Source organism: Scyliorhinus torazame, unplaced genomic scaffold (genome assembly GCF_047496885.1).
Source record: "Scyliorhinus torazame isolate Kashiwa2021f unplaced genomic scaffold, sScyTor2.1 scaffold_743, whole genome shotgun sequence".
In the NCBI taxonomy this organism is placed as follows: Eukaryota; Metazoa; Chordata; class Chondrichthyes; order Carcharhiniformes; family Scyliorhinidae; genus Scyliorhinus; species Scyliorhinus torazame.
In genome coordinates this window covers 56,839-84,271 of record NW_027308470.1, presented here as the reverse complement: position 1 = coordinate 84,271, position 27,433 = coordinate 56,839, and the positions used below count along the sequence as shown (strand labels likewise).

General features: G+C 49.9%; 1 long non-coding RNA gene across 1 annotated transcript; it reads left to right on the top strand.

Moving 5' to 3' along the window:
• LOC140406640 (uncharacterized) lies at positions 1-27,433 on the top strand. Its single transcript, XR_011939213.1, has 3 exons — positions 1-116; positions 15,002-15,185; positions 27,380-27,433. It is a non-coding gene; the product is annotated as an uncharacterized lncRNA (long non-coding RNA).

Below are 27,433 nucleotides of genomic sequence, written 5' to 3'. Positions count from 1 at the left end.
AGAGTGCCATTGTCCTGTGCTGGGATGTGGGATTTACAACAAGGAACTCGCCTCCGGGGGAGGAGACTCCATTTGACCAAGCTCAGAAAGTTGTGCTGATGTTTGTTCAACGTCAGGTAACAGGTTTTACTCTTTGTATAATATACTTTTAATATACTTTGTATATTAGTATATATAAGTATATAATATACTTTGTATAATATACTTTCCTCCGTGTGCAATTTTCCTACTTTTCCCGATAATGATGACGTACAGAGAGGTAAAATTACGAGGGCACTGGCTGTACTCGCATTAATTACCTGCTTCAAATGCCAGCAATAAGTTAGAAGTAATTTGTGGTTGTCACTCTGTCAGGAGTGACAGTTATAGAATGACACAGCACAGAAGGAAGCCATCAGAGCATTGGAAGAACTATCCTATTTTGGCTCTTCCCTGCTTTTTTCCCATCAATAGCTATAAATGTATGAAATAGGAACATAAGTAGGCATTCAGCCTCTTGAGCCTGCTCTGCTATTTGATAAGATCATGGATCGTCTGTTTGTGTTTTGAATTTCACATTCCACAATCTACCCTGGATAACTGATTCCCTTGCATAACAATAATCTATCGGTTTTATATTATAGTTGGTGTATGTTATGTTGGAGCAGTGTCCCTTTAAGAGGTGAGTCATGTGAGCACTGGTAACGTCATCAGTCTGGTGCATAGACTTTTGGCCTAGTCTTGTATTTAAGCCTGTGAGAGTGCACAGAAAATAAAAATAAAAACATGCCTGTTGCGTTACAATAATCCACCAGTTATATGTTCTTTGGTTCTGACTGCAGCCCAGTAAATAACCCAGTGCACACTAACTGGCGATGAGGAGGGGAATTTTGACAGCAAGGGTGAGAGAGAATTTGAAAAAATTTTACTCGCTGGTGCGCCCGCTGTCGGACCAACAGGAGAGGAATCGCACCTGGCTTCAGGACCCAGTGAGAAAGAGCGAGAGGGAAGGACGGGAGATTCCTTTGTTCCCGAACAACATGGAAAAAAACGATGGCGGATCAATTTCACGCCATCAAGACATTTTGAAGAAGAAACAGAAGGCTGAAAGACCTACACTGAAAGACTCAGCTATTATATTGCAGCAAATAAAATTGCAGATGAATTGATAGCAATCCATGGCACGATAGGTGGTAAAGCCTTTAATTTGCTCAGAATTCTGGTCCAACTGGACAAACCTGCAGATAAAATATTCCAGGAATTAGTTGCCATTTTGGAGGACCCTAAAACCCTTACTAATTGCAGAGAAATTCAGATACCACAAGAGGAAACAACTCAAATGGAATCTGGCTCAATTCATCGTGATCCTTAAGCACCTCACAGAAGGTGGGGTTATTGAGTTTTGGGGATAGGGGAGGAAGTGAGGGCTTAAGTGGGTCGGTGCAGACTCGATGGGCCGAATGGCCTCCTTCTGCACTGGATGTTCTATGTTCTAATACTGCAAGTTTGGAAATGTTTTAGATATTCGGTGCATGAAATGAGACCATTCAACGAAGGCTACTGACTGAGAGAAATATAAATTTTAAAACCTCATTGGACATTGCCAGGTCTATGGAAGTAGCAGCCAAAGAAGCTCCACAGCGAGGGGCTGGCACCCAAGTACATAAAATGGAGGTCACAGAAAAGAAACCCACAGAGCAGCAAGAGTGTCACCGGTGTGGCAGTTCTGGACTTTCTGAAACTGACTGCTTGTACAGGGGGGCCCAGTGCAAGAACTGTAAGTGAGTAGGCCACATTTCTGGGACTTATCGGAGGAAACGGAGCAGTGCAGAAAAGTCTCTGCCAAAAACACACAATTAAGCCCAGGGAAGAAAGGGCATGCTGTGGACACAACCGGGTATCAAAGATGTCTGATGGGCGATTTAAACTGAACATCCTGGCAGTCCAGGGTGAAGGACATAGCCTTTGGACTGTGCTTAAATTGGAGGTTAAAATGAAGGTGGACTTTCATTTATTCCTGAAACAATTTACGCCCAGAAGCTGAGACGGAAGATGAGAAACACACCGCCACTACTGGGAGGCAAGATTATGAGACAGCTGAGGGGTTTTGGCTCCTTCTCAGCCTATAAGTTAATCCTGGAGAAAAGTGAGTACTTTCCGATTGACCACCCAGGGAGGGGAGCCAATCTGCGGGGTATTAATTACCCTTCCCCCCCCGGCCAGAGGTAGCTTCTGGTAATTTGGCATCCAAGTCACATATTGGCATAGGCTTCATAAGTTAAACTTTCTAATTTTGTTAGATAATGATGGATGTCAGAGCCACTGGACGATAGTCATTAAGGCATGCTGCCTGGCTTTTCTTTGGTACAGGGATGCTGGTCGTCTTCTTGAAGCAGATAGGGACCTCAGATTGTTGTAAAGAGAGGTTGAAGATGTCTGCGAAAACCCCAGCCAGCTGATCCGCGCAAGACCTGATTGCTCACCCGGGTACCCCATTCGGGCCAGTAGCTTTCCGTGGGTTGACCTTCGAGAAGGCTGCTCTGACGTCTGCAATGGTGATCTCAGATACAAGTTCATCCGCGGCTTCTGGGGTGGAGGGCGTGCTCTCGCTGATCTCTTGTTCAAAGCAGGCATAGAATGCGTTGAGCTCATCAGGGAGGGGTGCATTGGAGCCAGCGATTTTACATGCCTTCATCTTGTAGCCCATTATGTCTGTCAGACCTTGCCATAGTCGGCGGGGGCCCGTGTGGCTAGCCTGGGACTCGAGCTTGGTCCGGGACTGTCTTTTGGCATCTTTGATGGACTTCCTTAGATCATATCTGGCTTTCTTGTATAGGTCAGGGTCACCTGAATTAAACCAATCCAAGCCCCTAATGCTATGGCTGTCCCAGTCAATGTTGGGAAAGTTTTTTTTTAATCAACAGTTTATCGAGGTATTTTTGGTTTTACAACAACGACAAAATAAACAATGTACATGAGTCTATAAGTGCAAAAAGTCTGCTTCCTCCCTTACAGGTCCCACCTTTATTAACCCCTTACTCTAAGCTAAACTAACCCCCCCTTCTGCTGACGATTAAATTTCTGCAAAGAAGTCGACGAACGGTTGCCACCTCCGGGCAAACCCTAACAGTGACCCACTCAAAGCAAACTTGATTTTCTCCAAACAGAGAAAGCTAGCCATGTCAGGTCTCCAACTACGGAGGCTTTGAGTCCCTCCAAGCTAATAATATCCGTCTCCGGGCTACCAGGGAAGCAAAGGCCAGAATGTCTGCCTCTTTCTCCTGGATTCCCGGATCTTCCAACACCTCGAAAATCGCCACCTCCGGACTCGGTGCCACCCTTGTTTTCAACACCTTGGACATGACATCCGCAAACCCCTGCCAGAATCTCCTGAGCTTTGGGCATGTCCAAAACATGTGGCATGGTTCGCTGGTCCTCCCGCACAATGTGTGCACCTATCTTCCACCCCAAAGGACATGCTCAACCCAGCCACTATCATGTGAGCCCAATGAACGACCTTAAACTGTATCAGGCTGAGCCTGGCGCATGTTGTGGACGCGTTGATTCTGCTCAATGCATCCGCCCAGAGACCGTCCTCTATCATCCTCCTAACGCCTCTTCCCATTTACGCTTCAGCTCCTCAGTCTGCATGTCCTCTGACCCCATGAGTTCCTGATAGATGATGTGGAGATGCCGGCGTTGGACTGGGGTGAGCACAGTAAGACAGAGAACAAACAAAGAACAAAGAAATGTACAGCACAGGAACAGGCCCTTCGGCCCTCCAAGCCCGTGCCGACCATGCTGCCCGACTAAACTACAATCTTCTACACTTCCTGGGTCCGTATCCCTCTATTCCCATCCTATTCATGTACGAAAACAAGACGTCTTACAACACCAGGTTAAAGAGGTGTGAATTGTGTCAAGCCAGGACAGTTGGTAGGATTTCGCAGGCCAGATGGTGGGGGATGAATGTAATGCGACATGAATCCCAGGTCCCGGTTGAGGCCGCACTCGTGTGCGGAACTTGGCTACAAGTTTCTGCTCGGCGATTCTGCGTTGTCGCGCGTCCTGAAGGCTGCCTTGGAGAACGCTTACCCGGAGATCAGAGGCTGAATGCCTTTGACTGCTGAAGTGCTCCCCGACTGGAAGGGAACATTCCTGCCTGGTGATTGTCACGCAATGTCCGTTTTAAATTTTTTTTTTAACAGAATTTACAGTGCAGAAGGAGGCCATTCGGCCCATCGAGTCTGCACCGGCTCTTGGAAAGAGCACCCTACCCAAGGTCAACACCACCACCCTATTCCCATAACCCAGTAACCCCACCCAACACTAAGGGCAATTTTGGACACTAAGGGCAATTTATCATGGCCAATCCACCTAACCTGCACATCTTTGGACTGTGGGAGGAAACCGGAGCACCCGGAGGAAACCCACGCACACACGGGAGGATGTGCAGACTCCGCACAGACAGTGACCCAAGCCGGAATCGAACCTGGGACCCTGGAGCTGTGAAGGAATTGTGCTATCCACAAGGCTACCGTGCTGCCCTTATTTTCATTTTTATAGATGTCAGAGACCTTCCCTTCTCCCACCCCCACTCTGGAAACGACCCTATTCTGTATCCCCCTTGGTGGTAGGATCGGGAAGGTTGCCTACGTTGGAAGTCCCGCACCTGCAGGTACCTGAATTCATTTCCCCATGCCAATCCAAATTTCTCCTCCAGCTCCCTCAAGCTAGGAAAGCTTCCTTCTATAAACCTATCCCCCATCCTCTCAATTCCTGCCCTCTGCCATCTCCGAAACCCCCGTCCATCCTTCCCGGGGCAAACCGGTGATTATTACAAATTGGAGACCAGACCGATGCTCTCTCCACTCCCACAGGCTTCCTCCATTGCTGCCAGACTCTCAGGGCCTGCCACCACCACGGGGCTGGTGGAGTACCGTGCCGGCGGGAATGGCAGAGACGCCGTTATCAACGCCCCCAAACTGGTGCCCTTGCATGAAGCCGCCTCCATACGCTCCCATGCCGACCCTCCCCCCACCACCCACTGCCTGATCATGGCTATATTCGCCGCCCAATAATAGTTTCTGAAGTTTGGCAGCGCCAGCCCGCCCTCTCCCCGGCTCTGCTCAAGCACCCCCTTTTTTACTCGTGGGGTCTTGCCCACCCATACAAAGCCCGTGATGACTTGTTAACCCGTTTAAATAAGAACAGCGGAATAAAGATGTGTAGACACTGGAACACAAACAGGAATCTCGGGAGGACCGTCATCTTCATCGTCTGGACCCTCCCGGATAGTGACAATGGGAGTTTGTCCCACCTTCGGAAAACATCCTTCATTTGGTCTACTAGTTGGGCCAGATTAAGTGTGTGCAACCGTTCCCATTCCCGCGCCACTTGGATGCCTAGATATCTAAAGCTTCCCCCTACCACTCTAAACGGCAGTTCCCCTAGTCGCCTCTCCTGTCCCCTTGCCTGGATCGCAAACATCTTGCTTTTCCACATATTTAGTTTGTACCCCGAAAACTGGCCAAATTCCCCCAGAATCCTCATGATTTCTTCCATCCCCTCTGCTGGGTCCGATACATACAGGAGCAGGTCGTCCGCGTAAAGAGAGACTCTGTGTTTCACCCCCCCCACCCACCCACCCACCCTGGACCAGCCCCTTCCAGCCCCTTGAGGCCTTTAGTGCAATTGCCAATGGCTCTATAGCTAACGCGAACAACAGTGGGGCCATCCCAGTCTCGTTCCCCGATGTAGCCTAAAATAGTCCGATGTTGTCCTTTTCGTCCGTACGCTCGCCACAGGAGCCTGATACAGCAACCTGACCCAGTCAATAAAGCCCTGCCAAATCCGAACCGTCCCAGTACCTCTCTCAGATTTTCCCATTCTATTCGATCAAAAGCCTTCTCTGCGTCCATTGCGACCACTACCTGCACCTCCCTGCCTTCTGGGTCAATCATGATCGCATTTAGCAACCTTCTTACATTGGCCACCAACTGCCTTCCCTTAACGAACCCCGTCTGGACCTCCCCAATCGCGTCCAGAATGCAGTCTTCAATCCTAGAGGACAAAATTTTGGCCAACAGTTTGGCGTCCACATTCAACAGGGATATTGGCTTGTACGACCCACACAACTCCGGATCCTTGTCCTGCTTCAGGATCAGTGGGATCGTGGCCTGTGACATCGTCGGGGGAAGCACCCCTCTCTCCCTAGCTTCATTGAACATCCTCATCAACACCAGCCCCAATATCCCAGAGAACCTTTTATCGAACTCCACTGGGTACCCATCCGACACCGGGACTTTACCCGACTGCATGGCCTTCAGCCCCTCTGCTATCTCTTCGATCCTGATCGGGGCCCCCAGCCCTATCACCAGCCCCCCATCCACCTTTGGTAAATTTAGCCCCCCTAGTAAGTGCCTCATTCCCTCTGGCCCAGGTGGGGGTTCCGACCCGTACAGCTTACTATAAAACTCCTTAAATGCCTTATTCACCCCTGCTGAGTCTCCCACCAGGTTCCCGTCTCCATCCTTTACTTTTCCTATCTCCCTGGCTGCGTCCCTCTTTCTAAGCTGCTGTGCAAGCATTCTACTGGCCTTCTCTCCATGCTCATAAATCACCCCCTTTCCTTTCTCAGCTGCTCTACCGCCCTTCCTATGGTTAACAAGCTAAACTCCGCCTCTAGCCTCCACCGTTCCCTTAAAAGCCTTGCCTTTGGGGTCTCCGCATACCTCCTGTCGATCTGTAGTATCTCCTTTACCAGTCGGTCTGTCTCTGCCCTGTCTACCTTCTCTCTGTGGGCCCGTATCGAGATCAGCTCCCCTCTAACCACCACCTTCAATGCCTCCCAGACCACCGCTGCCGAAATTTCCCCTGTGCCATCGACCTCCAGGTAATTCTGAACACATTTCCTCACCTGCCCGCACAACTCTTCGTCCGCTACAAGTCCCACGTCTAACCTCCAGTGCGGGCGCTGGTTGCTGTCTTTACTAACCTGTAGGTCAACCCAGTGCATGGTCTGAGATTGTGATCGCCGAGTACCCCGTGTCCACCACCCCCGTCAGTAGAGCCCTGCTCAGAATAAAGAAATCAATCCGGGAGTACACTTTATGCACGTGTGAGTAGTGTTGCTCTTTTTAGCCTTAGTTTTATTAGCTCTGATTATGTCACCTTTGCTCACGAGTCACCAGGTATCTTTCTGATACCGCCACGTGGTTCAAGCTCGAGTTATGATTAATAAGTCAGCACACCGCTTAGTAAGATTGAAATCAACGGTCATTTATTATGTACAGCAATAGATACTTACACAATAATCCTACTATCTATATCAAAACCTACCACTACTGGCCAATACTTAGCTTTAGGAGATGGCCCACCAGGTCAGGGAAACTAATAGTTTATCGAATTGGATCTGGCCTGCGGGATTCAAAAGGCTGATACGGGTCGATGGCTAGGAGTCTCTATCGGGTAGCGATCGCTGGAGTCAGACTTACAGTTCTTTGTTGAAGGTAACACGTACATAAAAAGCAAGAGGGTAGCCAGGGAAAGGGTTGGCCCACTGAAGGATAGGCAAGGGAATCTATGTGTGGAGCCAGAGGAAATGGGCGAGGTACTAAATGAATCTGGAGAAGGGGGTGTAGATAGCCTGGGTCACATTGTGATCCAAAAAGACGAGGTGTTGGGTGTCTTAAAAAATATTAAGGTAGATAAGTCCCCAGGGCCTGATGGGATCTACCCCAGAATACTGAAGGAGGCTGGAGAGGAAATTGCTGAGGCCTTGACAGAAATCTTTGGATCCTCGCTGTCTTCAGGGGATGTCCCGGAGGACTGGAGAATAGCCAATGTTGTTCCTCTGTTTAAGAAGGGTAGCAAGGATAATCCCGGGAACTACAGGCCGGTGAGCCTTACGTCAGTGGTAGGGAAATTACTGGAGAGAATTCTTAGAGACAGGATCTACTCCCATTTGGAAGCAAATGGACGTATTAGTGAGAGGCAGCACGGTTTTGTGAAGGGGAGGTCGTGTCTCACTAACTTGATAGAGTTTTTCGAGGAGGTCACTAAGATGATTGATGCAGGTAGGGCAGTAGATGTTGTCTATATGGACTTCAGTAAGGCCTTTGACAAGGTCCCTCATGGTAGACTAGTACAAAAGGTGAAGTCACACGGGATCAGGGGTGAACTGGCAAGGTGGATACAGAACTGGCTAGGCCATAGAAGGCAGAGGGTAGCAATGGAGGGATGCTTTTCTAATTGGAGGGCTGTGACCAGTGGTGTTCCACAGGGATCAGTGCTGGGACCTTTGCTCTTTGTAGTATATATAAATGATTTGGAGGAAAATGTAACTGGTCTGATTAGTAAGTTTGCAGACGACACAAAGGTTGGTGGAATTGCGGATAGCGATGAGGACTGTCAGAGGATACAGCAGGATTTAGATTGTCTGGAGACTTGGGCGGAGAGATGGCAGATGGAGTTTAATCCGGACAAATGTGAGGTAATGCATTTTGGAAGGTCTAATGCAGGTAGGGAATATACAGTGAATGGTAGAACCCTCAAGAGTATTGAAAGTCAAAGAGATCTAGGAGTACAGGTCCACAGGTCATTGAAAGGGGCAACACAGGTGGAGAAGGTAGTCAAGAAGGCATACGGCATGCTGGCCTTCATTGGCCGGGGCATTGAGTATAAGAATTGGCAAGTCATGTTGCAGCTGTATAGAACCTTAGTTAGGCCACACTTGGAGTATAGTGTTCAATTCTGGTCGCCACACTACCAGAAGGATGTGGAGGCTTTAGAGAGGGTGCAGAAGAGATTTACCAGAATGTTGCCTGGTATGGAGGGCATAAGCTATGAGGAGCGGTTGAATAAACTCGGTTTGTTCTCACTGGAACGAAGGAGGTTGAGGGGCGACCTGATAGAGGTATACAAAATTATGAGGGGCATAGACAGAGTGGATAGTCAGAGGCTTTTCCCCAGGGTAGAGGGGTCAATTACTAGGGGGCATAGGTTTAAGGTGAGAGGGGCAAAGTTTAGAGTAGATGTACGAGGCAAGTTTTTTATGCAGAGGGTAGTGGGTACCTGGAACTCACTACCGGAGGAGGTAGTGGAAGCAGGGACGATAGGGACATTTAAGGGGCATCTTGACAAAGATATGAATAGGATGGGAATAGAAGGATACGGACCCAGGAAGTGTAGAAGATTGTAGTTTAGTCGGGCAGTATGGTCGGCACGGGCTTGGAGGGCCGAAGGGCCTGTTCCTGTGCTGTACATTTCTTTGTTCTTTGTTCTTGCGAAGGTTGCGAGCAGGTGAAGAAGGGAGAGAGAGAGCGATCTGAACTTGGCCCCTCACTTTATAGGGCCCAGGGGCTTCCCGCCTCTCGGGGCGGCCCTTGACCCTGAGTCCCAAGTGATTGGGTTCGATATGCTCCAATCATGGGGCGATTCCTCGATTGGGGGGTGGTCGTTCACCTGTCTTTGTTTCGGCCATTGCAGGCGCCGACAGGTCTGGCCCGGCATTCAATTGCTAATATGTTGCAATTGTTTCCGGGGATAGCCGATTAAACTGCAGATGTCTGGGTTGATAAGACCATAAGACATAGGAGTGGAAGTAAGGCAATTCGGCCCATCGAGTCCACTCCACCATTCAATCATGGCTGATTTCAATTCCATTTACCCGCTCTCTCTCCAAAGCCCTTAATTCCTCGAGAAATCAAGAATTTATCAACTTCTGTCTTAAAGACACTCAACGTCCCGGCCTCCACCGCCCTCTGTGGCAATGAATTCCACAGACCCACCACTCTCTGGCTGAAGAAATTTCTCCTCACCTCTGTTCTAAAGTGACTCCCTTTTATTCTAAGGCTGTGCCCCCGGGTCCTAGTCTCCCCTGCTAATGGAAACAACTTCCCTACATCCACCCTATCTAAGCCATTCATTATCTTGTAAGTTTCTATTAGATCTCCCCTCAACCTCCTAAACTCCAATGAATATAATCCCAGGATCCTCAGACGTTCATCGTATGTTAGGCCTACCATTCCTGGGATCATCCGTGTGAATCTCCGCTGGACCCGCTCCAGTGCCAGTATGTCCTTCCTGAAGTGTGGGGCCCAAAACTGCTCACCGTATTCTAAATGGGGCCTAACTAATGCTTTATAAAGCTTCAGAAGTACATCCCTGCTTTTATATTCCAAGCCTCTTGAGATGAATGTCAACATTGCATTTGCTTTCTTAATTACGGACTCCACCTGCAAGTTTACCTTTAGAGAATCCTGGACTAGGACTCCCAAGTCCCTTTGCACTTCAGCATTCTGAATTTTGTCACCGTTTAGAAAATAGTCCATGCCTCTATTTTTTCCAAAGTGCAAGACCTCACACTTGCCCACGTTGAATTTCATCAGCCATTTCTTGGACCACTCTCCTAAACTGTCTAAATCTTTCTGCAGCCTCCCCACCTCCTCCATACTACCTGCCCCTCCACCTATCTTTGTATCATCGACAAACTTAGCCAGAATGCCCCCAGTCCCGTCATCTAGATCGTTAATATATAAAGAGAACAGCTGTGGCCCCAACACTGAACCCTGCGGGACACCACTCGTCACCGGTTGCCATTCCGAAAAAGAACCTTTTATCCCAACTCTCTGCCTTCTGCCTGACAGCCAATCGTCAATCCATGTTAGTACCTTGCCTCGAATACCATGGGCCCTTATTTTACTCAGCAGTCTCCCGTGAGGCACCTTATCAAAGGCCTTTTGGATGTCAAGATAGATAACATCCATTGGCTCTCCTTGGTCTAACCTATTTGTTATCTCTTCAAAGAACTCTAACAGGTTTGTCAGGCACGAGCTCCCCTTACTAAATCCATGCTGACTTGTCCTAATCCGACCCTGCACTTCCAAGAATTTAGAAATCTCATCCTTAACAATGGATTCTAGAATCTTGCCAACAACCGAGGTTAGGCTAATTGGCCTATAATTTTCCATCATTTTCCTTGTTCCCTTCTTGAACAGGGGGGTTACAACAGCGATGTGCTGCTAATAGTCTTGAGTATCGATCTGGGCCGACTTCCCCAGAGCCGAATACGCTATCCTGTCTGCAGCTGTCCGTTTGTGTCCTGTTGGCTGCTTTTCCCATCAGCCTTTTCGGTTAGCCATTTTAAATCGTGTTTTGGCCAAATTAATAGGGAATCAGCCATTTTAGGTGGCTACAGTCCCTCCTTGTGATCCTAATGCGAAGCGTGAAGGATCACATAAATTTTGTCCTTTCCGTTCCCTGACCGGGGGGACACCTCCTACATGGCCACTATTCTGACCCTAGCTATGCACAATAATTTACATAAACAATTCTTGAGGGCGCTATGTCAGGCCTATGTCATATCTAAAAAAAATAAAAACTTTGAACCTCTAATTTTACCTAAATACACTCATCAAGCATTGCATCATCCTATCTCTCTAAAACATACAACAACAATCATAACATTCCATATATTCTTTCCTGGCTTGGCAGTCAAGCTCAGGATCATACATTTTTTTTCTTGTTACAGGTAGTTTTGTACATCTTTTATTTACAGGAAAACGCAAGTGCTTGTTCTTTACTTTTGTATTAACGCGGGGGTCTGGGGTCGGGTCATACCCGAACATAGGGGATTGGATCCGGTATACCGGGGTTCGAGCGCGGTACGCTCTCCTTCTCCACTTGCGGAGGCGCATAGTCTGCACTGCACAGCAGAGTATTGCCAACGCTAATAGTGCTTCAATAACGTACGACAGGGAGTACTTGGGCTGAAGCAGGAGACAGCATGGCGGAGGACCGGACCTCTGGCCTGTGGCCCCAGCAGTCAACGGAGCAGCTAATGCAAGTTATCCAGGAGGGCTTCGCCAAGTAGAAGCAGGACTGCTTGGAACCGATTAAAGAATCAATTGGGCGGCTGGAGCTTAGATTGGATGCCCAAGATCGGGCGATCCAGAAAGTAGAGAAGGTGCTGGCTGGCCAGGAGGAACATCAAACAGCGGTGGAGATGGAGGCGGGGATGCGGAGAGACCAGCAGAAAAGGCTCCTGGAGAAGGTGGAGGGCCTAGAGAACAGGTCCCGCCAGCAGAACTTGAGAATCGTTGGGCTCCCTGAGGGATCCGAAGAAGCGGACGCTGGGGCATACATAGCGGCCATGTTCGAGAAGCTGCTGGGGGATGGGGCATTCCCCCGACCCTTGGAGGTGGACAGGGCTCACAGAGCGCTCGCGAGGAAACCGCGAATGGGAGACCCCCTGAGGGCAATGGTGGTGAGATTCCACAGTAGCTGGATAAGGAGCGTGCTTTACAGTGGACCAAGCAGACATGGAGCTGCAAATGGGACAACAGTATCCTGCAGATCTATCAGGACCTGAGTGCGGAGGTGGCCAGGAGAAGAGCGGGGTTTAACCAGATCAGGTCGACCCTTTTCAAGAAATAGGTGAAGTTTGGGCTGTTGTATCCAGCCCGCCTCTGGGTCACATACGAGGAGCAACATTTCTATTTTGAGTCGCCCGAGGAAGCGCTGGACTTCGCAAAAAGGACTAGTGTCGGACTGAGAACTTTGAACTCTGCTGCAACGTTTATGTTTTTAAAAATAAAGTTTCTTGTTTTTTGTTTTATGGACGTTCAGCCCAAGCCTGCTCTGTCCTGTTTCTGCCTTTCCGAACACTTCTAATCCTCCTCTACATGCACCGATGTGGGAATCCAGTACACAATTCCCTCTGTCATCGATTTTACAAATCAAGTCCGGTAAAAAAATCGGGGGAAAAGGTTCAAAAGTCAGACCCGAGCGGGAGCCACCAAATGTGCGATTTACTCCTTCATAGACGCCACCGGAAGTCCCCAATGTTGGGAAAGTTAAAGTACTCAACTATTACCACCCTATTTTTCCGGCAGCTATCTGTAATCTCTTTACATGTTTGCTCCTCAATATCCCGCTGACTATTTGGGGGCCTATGGTATTATCCTATCAAAGTGATCTCTTCCTTCTTATTTTTCAGTTCTACCTATATAGACTCAGTGGGTGAACCCTCGGATATATCCTCTCTCTGCACTGCCGTGATACTGTCCCTAATCAAAAACGCAACTCCCCCTCCTCTCCTATCTCCTGGTCTATCTTTCCTGGAGCATCTGTACCCCGGAACATTGAGCTGCCAGTCCTGCCCCTCCTTTAGCCATGTTTCAGTAACAGCTATAATATCCCAGTCCCATGTACCCATCCATGCCCGGAGTTAATTTGCCTTGCCTGTCAGACCCCTTGCATTGAAATAAATGCAGTTTAATCCAGACTTCCCTTGCTCTCTGCCCTGCTTTTTCAGACCATCTGTCCGGTATGTTCTGTACACTCTCCCTGTGTTTCATTTCTCTTAGCATTACTGGGCCCATTCACAGAGCTAGCCATGGTGCCATGAACCTGGCTGCTGCTGCTTTCCCCTGCTGAGCCACCTCCCTCAACAGTATCCAAAACTATATCTGTTTTGGAGGGAGATGACTCATTGGTTTAGGGACTGGTTTAGCACGGTGGGCTAAACAGCTGGCGTGTAATGCAGAACAAGGCCAGCAGCGCGGGTTCAATTCCTGTACCGGCCTCCCCGGACAGGCGCCGGAATGTGGCGACTTGGGGCTTTTCACAGTAACATCATTGAAGCCTACTTGTGACAATAATTGATTATTATTACTACCTTCCTACTCTTCCTCTTTCTGGTGGTCACCCATTTCCTATCTCCTTCAGTAATTTTTAACTGCGGTGTGACCAACTCAATAAACATGCTATCCACGACGTCCTGAGCATCGCGGCTGCTCCAACGTGAGTCCATCCGCAGCTCCAGAGCCGACAAGTGGTCTAACAGGAGCTGCAGCTGGACACACTTCTTGCGCATGAAGGAGCCAGGGACAGTGGACGTGTCCCTGAACTCCCACATCGCACATGAGGAGCATGCTATGGGTCTGGGATCTCCTGCCATGATTTAACCCTTAAGTTACCTTACAACAACAACAACGCCAAGAGAAAAAAGAAAAACTACTTACTAGTCACCAGTCAATCACTTACCTGCTGGTTGAGGTGACTGAGTTGACTTCTCCCAGAATGCTCTTCTGCCGCCTCTACCATATTTGAATAGTGTCATAGTTGTGTTGTAGTTTAGATTGTGTTGTTAAATATCAAGCCGATAAATTTTACAGCACAGCAAGAGGCCCTTCGGCCCATCAAGCACCTATCCTAATCCTGTTTTCCAGCAATTGGTCCGTAGCCTTGTATGCTACGGTATTTGAAGTGGTCATGTAAATGTTTCTTAAATGTTGTGAGGGTTATGGGGAGAGAATGGGAGCATCGCATTGAAAGAGAGGATCAGCCACAATCATATTGAATGGCAGAGCAGACTCCAAAGGTCTAATGACCCACTTCTGCTCCCATTTTCCATCTTTCTATGATGATATTTATATTCTGTGCCTCCAGGTAAACAAAACAATGATTTTTTGTTTTTAAAAATGTGTTTGCAGTGCCACTTTTAACGACAAATCTACACCTAAAAGGTCTCAGTTTAATTATTTGTTTCCTCTATTTTTGTCCCATGGTTTACTACCTGACATTTTACAGCTGCTACTTACAGGCCTATCTTCCTCGCCTACCTTTTTCCTCCTATAGGGCGGCACTGTAGCACAGCGGTTAGCACAGTTGCTTCACAGCGCCAGGGTCCCGGGTTCGATTTCCAGCTTGGGTCACGGTGCGGAGTCTGCACGTTCTCCCCGTGTCTGCGTGGGTTTCCTCTGGGTTCTCCGGTTTCCTCCCACAGTCCCGAAAGACGTGCTGTTAGGTAATTTGGACACTGAATTCGCCCTCTCTGTGTACCCGAACAGGCGCCGGAATGTGGTGACGAGGGGATTTTCACAGTAACTTCATTGCAGTGTTAATGTAAGCCTACTTGTGACAATGAAGATTATCATTATTATCATCAATTTGTTTTGCTTCAACATTGTACGATGTATAGTCTTGACCAGTTTTTTGTGTGGTTTTTTTGATGTAGGTATTTGCTGAGACTAAAGACGAGACAGCCTTAGTCCTATTTGGCACGGATGGAACTTCTAACCCCCTTGCAACAGCAGATCAATACCAAAACATTACTGTGCACAGAAACCTGATGATTCCTGACTTTGATTTCCTGGAAGATGTTCAGGGCGGCATCAGGGCAAGTGACCATCAAGCTGATAGTATCCTTTTAATAACAGCTGTCTGAAGGAGATAAGTGATAGCACAAAGATAGCCAGATAATAATTGTTATTGAGAAACCCGAGAAATAGTGAATGGGAAGGGGAGGGATGTGTGTTTTACACCGTCTGTTCATGTGCTTAGAACATAGAACATGGAACATTACAGCGCAGGACAGGCTCTTCGGCCCTCGATGTTGCGCCGACCTGTGAAACCACTCTAAAGCCCATCTACACTATTCCCTTCTCGTCCATATGTCTATCCAATGACCATTTGAATGCCCTTAATGTTGGCGAGTCCACTACTGTTGCAGGCAGGGCATTCCACGCCCTTACTCTCTGAGTAAAGAACCTACCCCTGACATCTGTCTTATATCTATCTCCCCTCAATTTAAAGCTATGTCCCCTCGTGCTAGACATCACCATCCGAAAAAGGCTCTCACTGTCCACCCTATCCAATCCTCTGATCATCTTCTATGCCTCAATTAAGTCACCCCTTAACCTTCTTCTCTCTAACGAAAACAGCCTCAAGTCCCTCAGCCTTTCCTCATAAGATCTTCCCTCCATACCAGGCAACATTCTGGCAAATCTCCTCTGCACCCTTTCCAATGCTTCCATATCCTTCCTATAATGCGGCGACCAGAATTGCACGCAATACTCCAAATGCGGCTGCACCAGAGTTTTGTACAGCTGCAACATGACCTGATGGCTCCGAAACTCAATCCCTCTACCAATAAAAGCTAAGAATGTGCTGCCAAGGTTCCTGTTTGTTTTCCAGACCCTCCCGATCTTTCTCACTAAGGCCTTCTGGAAAATGGAGACATTGATTTCGGAGTTTATATGGATGGGGAAGATGCCGAGGGTAAACAGGGCCCTGCTACAGAGGCAGAAAGGAGGGTTAGCACTCCTGAACCTGCTGCACTATTACTGGGCGGTGAATGTGGAGAATGTGAGACAGTGAGGCAATGGTGTGGGGGTGGGAGGAGGGGAGGGGGGTTGGGAGTGGGTCAAGATGGAGGAGGAGTCCTGAAGGGATTCCAGTCTGAGGGTTATGGTGACAGCCCCTCTGCCACTAAATGCAGGGAAGTATCAGGGGAGCCCGGTGGTACAGTCAACGGTCAGGATGTGGAATCAGCTGCGGAGGCATTTTAAGTTGGCAGGGATGTCGTTGTTGCCATCGGGAACCATAGGGTTAAGCTAGGGGCGATGGATGGGATCTATGGGAAGTGAAGGAGGCAGGTCTGGAGAGGGTGAGGGACTTGTATCTGGAAGGGAAGTTTGCCAGTCTGGATGAGTTGCTGGAGAGGTTTGCTGCGGGAGAGTGAATTTACATATATGCAGCTGAGGGATTTTGCGTGAAAGGAGAGGAGGATGTTTCCCCGGTTGTCGGAGTATATTTTATTGGAGCAACTGCTGCTCCCAGATGTGAGAGGGTAGGATTGAGGATATGTACGGGTGGTTGGGGGAGCACGGCGGTGGCGCTGGAGGTGAGGATTAAGAACAAATGCGAGGAGGAGCTGTGGAGGGGAACAAGCTGGGGACTGTGGTGTGAGGCGATGCGTGGAGTAAATTCAACCACTTGCGTAAGGATGAGCTTTATTAAGTTCAAGGTAGTCCACAGGGTGCATGTGACCTGGGCAAAGATGAGTGGGTCCTTCCAGGGATGGCCGATGAGTGAGAGAAGTGTGGGCGAGGGCCGGCCGATCACGCGCACATGTTTTGGGATTGCGAGAAGCTATAGAGATGCTGGGAAGCGGTGTTTGGGATGTTTAATAATAATCTTTATTAGTGTCAAAAGTAGGCTTACATTGACACTGCAATGAAGTTACTGTGAAAAGCCCCTAGTCGCCACATTCCGGCACCTGTTCGTGTACACTGAGGGAGAATTCAGAATGTCCAATTCACCTAACAGCACGTCTTTTAGGACTTATGGGAGGAAACCGGAGCACCCGGAGTAAACCATCGCAGACACTGGGAGAACGTGCAGACTCCACAAGCCGGGAATCGACCCTGGAGCAGTGAAACAACAGTGCTAACCACTGTGCTACTGATGTTATCTGCGATTGTGGGGGTGGAGGTCAGGCCTAATGGTGGCGATCTTCGGGGTATTGAAAGTGCCGGAACTGTTCGGAAGGTGGACAAAATTGTGGCCTTTGCCTCTCTAATTGCCTGGCGATGGATCTTGCTAAATTGGAGGTCGGATATGCGGCCAGGGGTGGCGGCCTGGCTGGGGGTCTTGTACAATTTTCTCCAGTTGAGTTGAGGGTGTCAGCGGAGGTTTTCGTCACACGGTGGGGTTATTCATGACCAAGTTTGAGGAACTGTTCGTCACAGGGGAGGGGGTAAAAAGGGGAAAAATAGTACAAACTGTGGACTGTGAGTTTGTAGAATGTTTTTTGTCTATGTTGCTGTTTTTATATACGTTTGGAATAAAACACATTTAAAAAAAAAAAAACACGGGACTTAGCTGCAGAGGACAGGCCCGAGGACAATTGGGAACAATAGAGATAACAAACACACTGGGCAATACACGCTCGACAACATTGGGAGCCCAACAAAGGCAGCATGGCCAAATAGGGTCCACGGGGGCGGGGGGGGAATGTAAATATTTAAAATGCCCCTTTTGGGCATTTTGGGGCTGGTTTAACACAGTGGGCTAAACAGCTGGCTTGCAATGCAGAACAAGGTCAGCAGCGTGGGTTCAATTCCCGTACCAGCCTCCCCGAACACGCGCCGGAATGTGGCGACTAGTGGCTTTTCACAGTAACTTCAGTGAAGCCTACTTGTGACAATAAGCGTTTATTATTATTATTGTTTGACTTTGTGCCGTGTTTTTTTTTCTCTTTCTGTTTTGTCTGTTTATTCCTGTTTTTTTCTTGGCCTAATGAACACTTGTAAATATTAATTTCTCTTTGGCTCAATATGTAGTCTGATGAAACCTGTAAAAATTAAAGTACGAATGGAAAATGTAACACAATTGTGACAACCAATAAAAACACTTTAAAAAATTCACGATTCAGGTATACATTTTTGGTGGTTTTTTTTGTTCTGTTTGATTTCCAGCATCTGTTCTTTATTTTGTCATTATCCAACTCGGTCAGGTCAGGACAAGTAAAATCTTTTTTGTTCCCTGAAGTAGAAGAAAGGATGCAAGCCCTTTTCGAGCTCACATCCCTCGCACGCGCACCCCCCCCCTCGCACGCGCATTCACCCCCTTGCACGCACATTCACCCCCTTGCACGCGCATTCACCCCCTTGCACGCGCATTCACCCCCTTGCACGCGCATTCACCCCCTTGCGCGCGCACTCACCCCCTCGCGTGCGCACTCACCCCCTCGCGCGCGCACTCACCCCCTCGCGCGCGCACTCACCCCCTCGCGCGCGCACTCACCCCCTCGCGCGCGCACTCACCCCCTCGCGCGCGCACTCACCCCCTCGCGCGCGCACTCACCCCCCTCGCGCGCGCACTCACCCCCTCGCGCGCGCACTCACCCCCTCGCGCGCGCACTCACCCCCTCGCGCGCGCACTCACCCCCTCGCGCGCGCACTCACCCCCTCGCGCGCGCACTCACCCCCTCGCGCGCGCACTCACCCCCTCGCGCGCGCACTCACCCCTCGCGCGCGCACTCACCCCCTCGCGCGCGCACTCACCCCCTCGCACGCGCACTCACCCCCTCGCGCGCGCACTCACCCCCTCGCGCGCGCACTCACCCCCTCGCGGGCGCACTCACCCCCTCGCGGGCGCACTCACCCCCCTCGCGCGCGCACTCACCCCCTCGCGCGCGCACTCACCCCCTCGCGCGCGCACTCACCCCCTCGCGCGCGCACTCACCCCCTCGCGCGCGCACTCACCCCCTCGCGCGCGCACTCACCCCCTCGCGCGCGCACTCACCCCCTCGCGCGCGCACTCACCCCCTCGCGCGCGCACTCACCCCCTCGCGCGCGCACTCCCCCTCTCACACACTCACACCCTCTCACAGACTTACCCCCTCTCACACACTCCCTCTCACACACTCCCTCTCACACACACTCACCCCCTCACACACACTCACCCCCTCTCGCACACACTCAACCCCTCTCGCACACACTCACCCCCCTCACACACACACTCAACTCCTCTCACACACACTCACCCCCTCTCACAGACTCACCCCCTCTCACACACTCACCCCCTCTCACACACTCACCCCCTCTCACACACTCACCCCCTCTCACACACTCACCCCTCTCACACACACTCACCCCCTCTCACACACACACACCCTCCTCTCTCACACACTCACCCCCTCTCACACACACTCACCCCCTCTCACACACACTCACCCCCTCTCTCAAACACTCCCCCTCTCACACACACTCAACCCCTCTCACACACTCAACCCCTCTCACACACACTCACCCCCCTCTCACACACACTCACCCCCCTCTCACACACACTCACCCCCTCTCACACACACTCACCCCCTCTCACACACACTCACCCCCTCTCACAAACACTCACCCCCTCTCACACACACTCACCCCCTCTCTCAAACACTCCCCCTCTCATACACACTCAACCCCTCTCACACACACTCACCCCCCTCTCACACACACTCACCCCCTCTCACACACACTCACCCCCTCGCGTGCGCACTCACCCCCTCTCTCAAACACTCCCCCTCTCACACACTCACACCCTCTCACAGACTTACCCCCTCTCACACACTCCCTCTCACACACTCCCTCTCACACACACTCACCCCCTCTCGCACACACTCACCCCCCTCTCACACACACTCAACTCCTCTCACACACACTCACCCCCTCTCACAGACTCACCCCCTCTCACACACTCACCCCCTCTCACACACTCACCCCCTCTCACACACTCACCCCCTCTCACACACTCACCCCCTCTCACACACACTCACCCCCTCTCACACACACACACCCTCCTCTCTCACACACTCACCCCCTCTCACACACACTCACCCCCTCTCACACACACTCATCCCCTCTCTCAAACACTCCCCCTCTCACACACACTCAACCCCTCTCACACACACTCACCCCCCTCTCACACACACTCACCCCCTCTCACACACACTCACCCCCTCTCACACACACTCACCCCCTCTCACACACACTCACCCCCTCACACACTCACCCCCTCTCACACACTCACCCCCTCTCACACACTCCCTCTCACACACACTCACCCCCTCACACACACTCACCCCCTCTCACACACACTCAACCCCTCTCACACACACTCACCCCCCTCTCACACACACTCAACCCCTCTCACACACACTCACCCCCTCTCACACACTCACCCCCTCACACACTCATCCCCTCTCACACACTCATCCCCTCTCACACACTCACCCCCTCTCACACACTCACCCCCTCTCACACACTCACCCCCTCTCACACACTCACCCCCTCTCACACACTCACCCCCTCTCACACACTCACCCCCTCTCACACACTCACCCCCTCTCACACACACACACACTCACCCCTCTCACACACACTCACCCCCTCTCACACACACACACCCTCCTCTCTCACACACTCACCCTCTCTCACACACACTCACCCCCTCTCACACACACTCACCCCCTCTCACACACACTCACCCCCTCTCTCAAACACTCCCCCTCTCACACACACTCACCCCCTCCCACACACACTCACCCCCTCTCACACACACTCACCCCCTCTCACACACTCACCCCCTCTCACACACTCACCCCCTCTCACACACTCAGCCCCTCTCACACACACCCCCTCTCACACACACCCAGCCCCTCACACACACCCACCCCCTCACACGCACTCACCCCCTCTCACACACACTCGCCCCCTCTAACACACTCCCCCCCTCTCTAAAACACTCCCCCTCTCACAAACTCACACCCTCTCACAGATTACCCCCTCACACACTCCCTCTCACACACACTCACCCCCTCTCACACATACCCCCTCTCACACACACACACACCCTCACACACACTCACACCTCTCTCACACACACTCACCCCCTCTCACACACACACTCACCCCCCTCTCACACACACACTCCCCCCTCACACACTCATTCCCTCACACACAAACCTCTCACACACACTCACCCCCTCTCTCATACACTCACCCCCTCACACACTCCACCCCCTCTCACACACACTCCACCCCCTCTCACACACACTCACCCCCTCACGCACACTCACCCCCTCACACACACTCACCCCCTCACACACACTCACCCCCTCACACACACATCCCCTCACACACACTCACCCCCTCACACACATTCACCCCCTCACACACATTCACCCCCTCTCATGCACAAACTCACCCCCTCTCTCACACTCAAACTCACCCCCTCTCTCACACTCACCCCCTCTCACACAAACTCAGTCCCTCTCTCACACTCCACCCCCTCTCACACATACCCCCTCACACACACAGCCCCTCACACACACTCACCCCTCTCTCATACACTCACCCCCTCACACACTCCACCCCCTCTCACACACACTCCACCTCCTCTCACACACACTCACCCCCTCACACACACTCACCCCCTCACACACACTCACCCCCTCACACACATTCACCCCCTCTCATGCACAAACTCACCCCCTCTCTCACACTCAAACTCACCCCCTCTCTCACACTCACCCCCTCTCACACAAACTCACTCCCTCTCACACACTCCACCCCCTCTCACACACTCACCCCTCACCCCCTTCGAAAAGGTAACACAGATGATTGATGCAGGTAGGGCAGTGAATGTTGTCTATATGGACTTCAGTAAGGCCTTTGACAAGGTCCCTCATGGCAGACTAGTACAAAAGGTGAAGTCACATGGGATCAGGGGTGAGCTGGCAAGGTGGATACAGAACTGGCTAGGTCATAGAAGGCAGAGAGTAGCAATAGAAGGGTGCTTTTCTGATTGGAGGGCTGTGACCAGTGGTGTTTCGCAGGGATCAGTGCTGGGACCGTTGCTGTTCATGGTACATATAAATGATTTGGAGGAAAATGTAATTGGTCTGATTCGTAAGTTTGCAGACGACGCAAAGGTTGGTGGGATTGCGGAAAGCGATGATTGGATTGGATTTGTTTATTGTCACGTGTACCGAGGTACAGTGAAAAGTATTTTTCTGCGAGCAGCTCAACAGATCATTAAATGCATGGGAAGAAAAGGGAATAAAAGAAAATACATAATAGGGCAACACAACATATACAATGTAACTACATAAGCACTGGCATCGGATGAAGCATACAGGGTGTAGTGTTAATGAGGTCAGTCCATAAGAGGGTCATTTAGGAGTCTGGTGACAGTGGGGAAGAAGCTGTTTTTGAGTCTGTTCGTGCGTGTTCTCAGACTTCTGTATCTCCTGCCCGATGAAAGAAGTTGGAAGAGTGAGTAAGCCGGGTGGGAGGGATCTTTGATTATGCTGCCTGCTTTCACCAGGCAGCGGGAGGTGTAGATGGAGTCAATGGATGGGACGCAGGTTCGTGTGATGGACTGGGCGGTGTTCACGACTCTCTGAAGTTTCTTGCGGTCCTGGGCCGAGCAGTTGCCATACCAGGCTGTGATGCAGCCCGATAGAATGCTTTCTATGGTGCATCTGTAAAAGTTGGTAAGGGTTAATGTGGACATGCAGAATTTCCTTAGTTTCCTGAGGAAGTATAGGCGCTGTTGTGCTTTCTTAGTGGTAGCGTCGACGTGGGTGGACCAGGACAGATTTTTGGAGATGTGCACCCCTAGGAATTTGAAGCTGCTAACCATCTCCACCTCGGCCCCGTTGATGCTGACAGGGGTGTGTACAGTACTTTGCTTCCTGAAGTCAATGACCAGCTCTTTTGTTTTGCTGGCATTGAGGGAGAGATTGTTGTCGCTACACCACTCCACTAGGTTCTCTATCTCCCTCCTGTATTCTGACTCGGCGTTATTCGAGATCCGGCCCACTATGGTCGTATCGTCAGCAAACTTGTAGATGGAGTTGGAACCAGGTTTTGCCACGCAGTCGTGTGTGTACAGGGAGTAGAGTAGGGGGCTACGTACGCAGCCTTGCGGTGCCCCGGTGTTGAGGACTATTGTGGAGGAGGTGTTGTTGTTCATTCTATCTGATTGTGGTCTGTTGGTCAGAAAATCGAGGATCCAGTTGCAGAGTGGGGAGCCAAGTCCTAGATTTTGGAGCTTTGATATGAAGGACTGTCAGGATACAGCAGGATTTAGATTGTTTGGAGACTTGGGCGGAAAGATGGCAGATGGAGTTTAATCCGCACAAATGTGAGGTAATGCATTTTGGAAGGTCTAATGCAGGTAGGGAATATACAGTGAATGGTAGAACCCTCGAGTATTGATAGTCAGAGAGATCGAGGTGTACAGGTCCACAGGTCACTGAAAGAGGCAACACAGGTGGAGAAGGTAGTCAAGAAGGCATACGGCATGCTTGCCTTCATTGACCGGGGCATTGAGTATAAGAATTGGCAAGTCATGTTGCAGCTGTATAGAACCTTAGTTAGGTCCCCTGCTTTGAGGCCCACTCTGTGGCCCACTCTGTTCACTTCCCTGCTCCAGTGGAAGTTCCGTTTTGAGTCCCTCTCCGCTGATCACGCTTGCCCAAGCAGACAGAAAGATAACCTTTGAGTGGACAAGCAGTTATGCAGCATTTTTCAAATGTGCCCATCTTGCCATAGACCCCCTGAGAGTCTCCCAGGGACCCCGAGTTCCCCGGACACCCGTTTGGGAAACCGTGTATTAGATATTATGGTGACCTGGGTTCATTATTGTTAGGAATGAGTCATAGAACATAGAACATTACAGCGCAGTACAGGCCCTTCGGCCCTCGATGTTGCGCCGACCTGTGAAACCACTCTAAAGCCCATCTACACTATTCCCTTCTCGGCCATATGACTATCCAATGATCATTTGAATGTCCTTATTGTTGGCGAGTCCACTACTGTTGCAGGCAGGGCATTCCACGCCCTTACTACTCTCTGAGTAAAGAACCTACCCCTGACATCTGTCTTATATCTATCTCCCCTCAATTTAAAGCTATGTCCCCTCGTGCTAGACATCACCATCCGAGGAAAAAGGCTCTCACTGTCCACCCTATCCAATCCTCTGATCATCTTCTATGCCTCAATTAAGTCACCCCTTAACCTTCTTCTCTCTAATGAAAACAGCCTCAAGTCCCTCAGCCTTTCCTCATAAGATCTTCCCTCCATACCAGGCAACATTCTGGTAAATCTCCTCTGCACCCTTTCCAATGCTTCCACATCCTTCCTATAATGCGGCAACCAGAATTGCACGCAATACTCCAAATGCGGCCGCACCAGAGTTTTGTACAGCTGCAACATGACCTCATGGCTCCGAAACTCAATCCCTCTACCAATAAAAGCTAACACACCGTACGCCTTCTTAACAACCCTCTCAACCCGAGTGGCAACTTTCAGGGATCTTTGTCCATGGACACCGAGATCTCTCTGCTCATCCACACTGCCAAGAATCTTACCATTAGTTCAGTACTCAGTCTTCCTGTTATTCCTTCCAAAATGAATCATCTCACACTTTTCTGCATTAAACTCCATTTGCCACCTCTCAGCCCAGCGCTGCAGCTTATCTATGTCCCTCTGTAACTTGTAACATCCTTCCGCACTGTCCACAACTCCACCGACTTTAGTGTCACCTGCAAATTTACTCACACATCCTCCATACGCCCTCCTCCAGGTCATTTATAAAAATGACAAACAGCAGTGGCCCCAAAACAGATCCTTGTGGTACACCACTAGTAACTGGACTCCAGTCTGAACACATCCCATCAACCACCACCCCTTGTCTTCTTCCAGCTAGCCAATTTCTGATCCAAACTGCTAAATCTCCCTGAATCCCATGCTTCCGTATTTTCTGCAGTAGCCTACCGTGGGGAACCTTATCAAACGCTTTACTGAAATCCATATACACCACATCAACTGCTATACCCTCATCCACCTGTTTGGTCACCTTCTCAAAGAACTCAATAAGGTTTGTGAGGCACAACCTACCCTTCACAAAACCGTGTTGACTATGTCTAATCAAATTAATCCTTTCAAGATGATTTTGCACCCTATCTCTTATAAACCTTTCCAAGATTTTGCCCACAACAGAAGTAAGGCTCACTGGTCTATAGTTACTGGGGTTGTCTCTACTCCCCTTCTTGAACAAGAGGACAACATTTGCTATCCTCCAGTCTTCTGGCACTATTCCTATAGACAAAGATGACTTAAAGATCAAAGCCAAAGGCTCAGCAATCTCCTCCCTAGCTTCCCAGAGAATCCAAGGATAAATCCCATCCGGCCCAGGGGACTTATCTATTTTCACACTTTCCAGAATTGTCAACACCTCCTCCTTATGAACCTCAAGCCCCTCTAGTAGCCTGAATCTCAGTATTCTCCTCGACAACATTGTCTTTTTCCTGTGTGAATACGGATGAAAAATATTCATTTTGCACCTCTCCTATCTCCTCGGACTCCAAGCACAACTTCCCACTACTGTCCTTGACTGGCCCTACTCTTACCCTTGTCATTCTTTTATTCCTGACATATCTATAGAAAGCTTTAGGGTTATCCTTGATCCTACCTGCCAAAGAATTCTCATGTCCCCTCCTGGCTCTTCTTAGCTCTCTCTTTAGGTTCTTCCTAGCTAACTTGTAACTCTCGAGCGCCCTAACTGAACCTTCATGTCTCATCTTTACAGAAGCCTCCTTCTTCCTCTTGACAAGTGTTTCGACTGCCGTAGTAAACCACGGTTCCCTCGCTCGACCACTTCCTGCCTGACAGGTACATACTTATCAAGGACACGCAGTAGCTGTTCCTTGAAAAAGCTCCACATTTCCATTGTGCCCATCCCCTGCAGTTTTCCTCTCCATCCGACGCATCCTAAGTCTTGCCTCATCGCATCATAATTGCCTTTCCCCCAGATATAACTCTTGCCTTGCGGTATATACCTATCCCTTTCCATCACTAAAGTAAACGTAATCGAATTGTGGTCACTCTCACCAAAGTGCTCACCTACCTCCAAATCTAACACCTGTCCTGGTTCATTACCCAGTACCAAATCCAATACGGCCTCTTCTCTCATTGGCCTATCTACATACTGTGTCAGGAAACCTTCCTGCACACATTGGACAAAAACGGACCCACCTCAAGTACTCTAACTATAGCGTTTCCAGTCAATATTTGGAAAGTTAAAGTCCCTCATAACAACTAGCATGTTGCTTTCGCTCCTATCGAGAATCATCTTTGCAATCCTTTCCTCTACATCTCTGGAACTTTTCGGAGGCCTAAAGAAAACTCCTGGGTGACCTCTCCTTTCCTGTTTCTAACCTCAGCCCATACTACCTCAGTCGACGAGCCCTCATCAAACGTCCTTTCTGCCACCGTAATACTGTCCTTGACTAACAATGCTACCCCTCCCCCTCTTTTACCACCTTCCCTGAGCTTACTGAAATATCTAAACCCCGGCACCTGCAACAACCATTCCTGTCCCTGCTCTATCCATGTCTCCGAAATGGCCACAGCATCGAAGTCCCAGGTACCAACCCATGCCGCAAGTTCACCCACTTTATTCCGGATGCTCCTGGCATTGAAGAAGACACACTTTAAACCACCTTCCTGCCTGCCGGTACACTCCTGCAACTTTAAAACCTTACTCATGACCTCACTACTCTCAACCTCCTGTATACTGGAGCTACATTTCAGGTTCCCAAGCCCGTGCTGAACTAGTTTAAACGCTCCCGAAGAGCATTAGCAAATTTCCCCCCCAGGATATTGGTACCCCTCTGGTCCAGGTGTAGACCATCCCATTTGTAGAGTTCCCACCGACCCCAGAATGAGCCCCAATTATCCAGAAATCTGAAACCATCCCTGTTGCCACACGTTCAACTCCTCTCTTTCCCTATTCCTCGTCTCGCTATCACGTGGCACGGGTAACAACCCAGAGATAATTACTCTGTTTATCCTAGATCTAATTTTCCACCCTAGCTCCCTGAATTCCTGCCTTACATCCCTATTCCTTTTCCTACCTATGTCGTTGGTACCTATGTTGGTACCTAATTAAGCATGAATTACAATTGCTGAGCAGATTATAAAACAAACGGGCTGAATTAATGTATATCATGTTTTATTCCTGTTTTGTTTGAACCTTGACTTCCCCCAAGTTCTGGATGCCTTGATCGTTTGCATGGACTTGCTTCAGAAACAAACTATGTGAG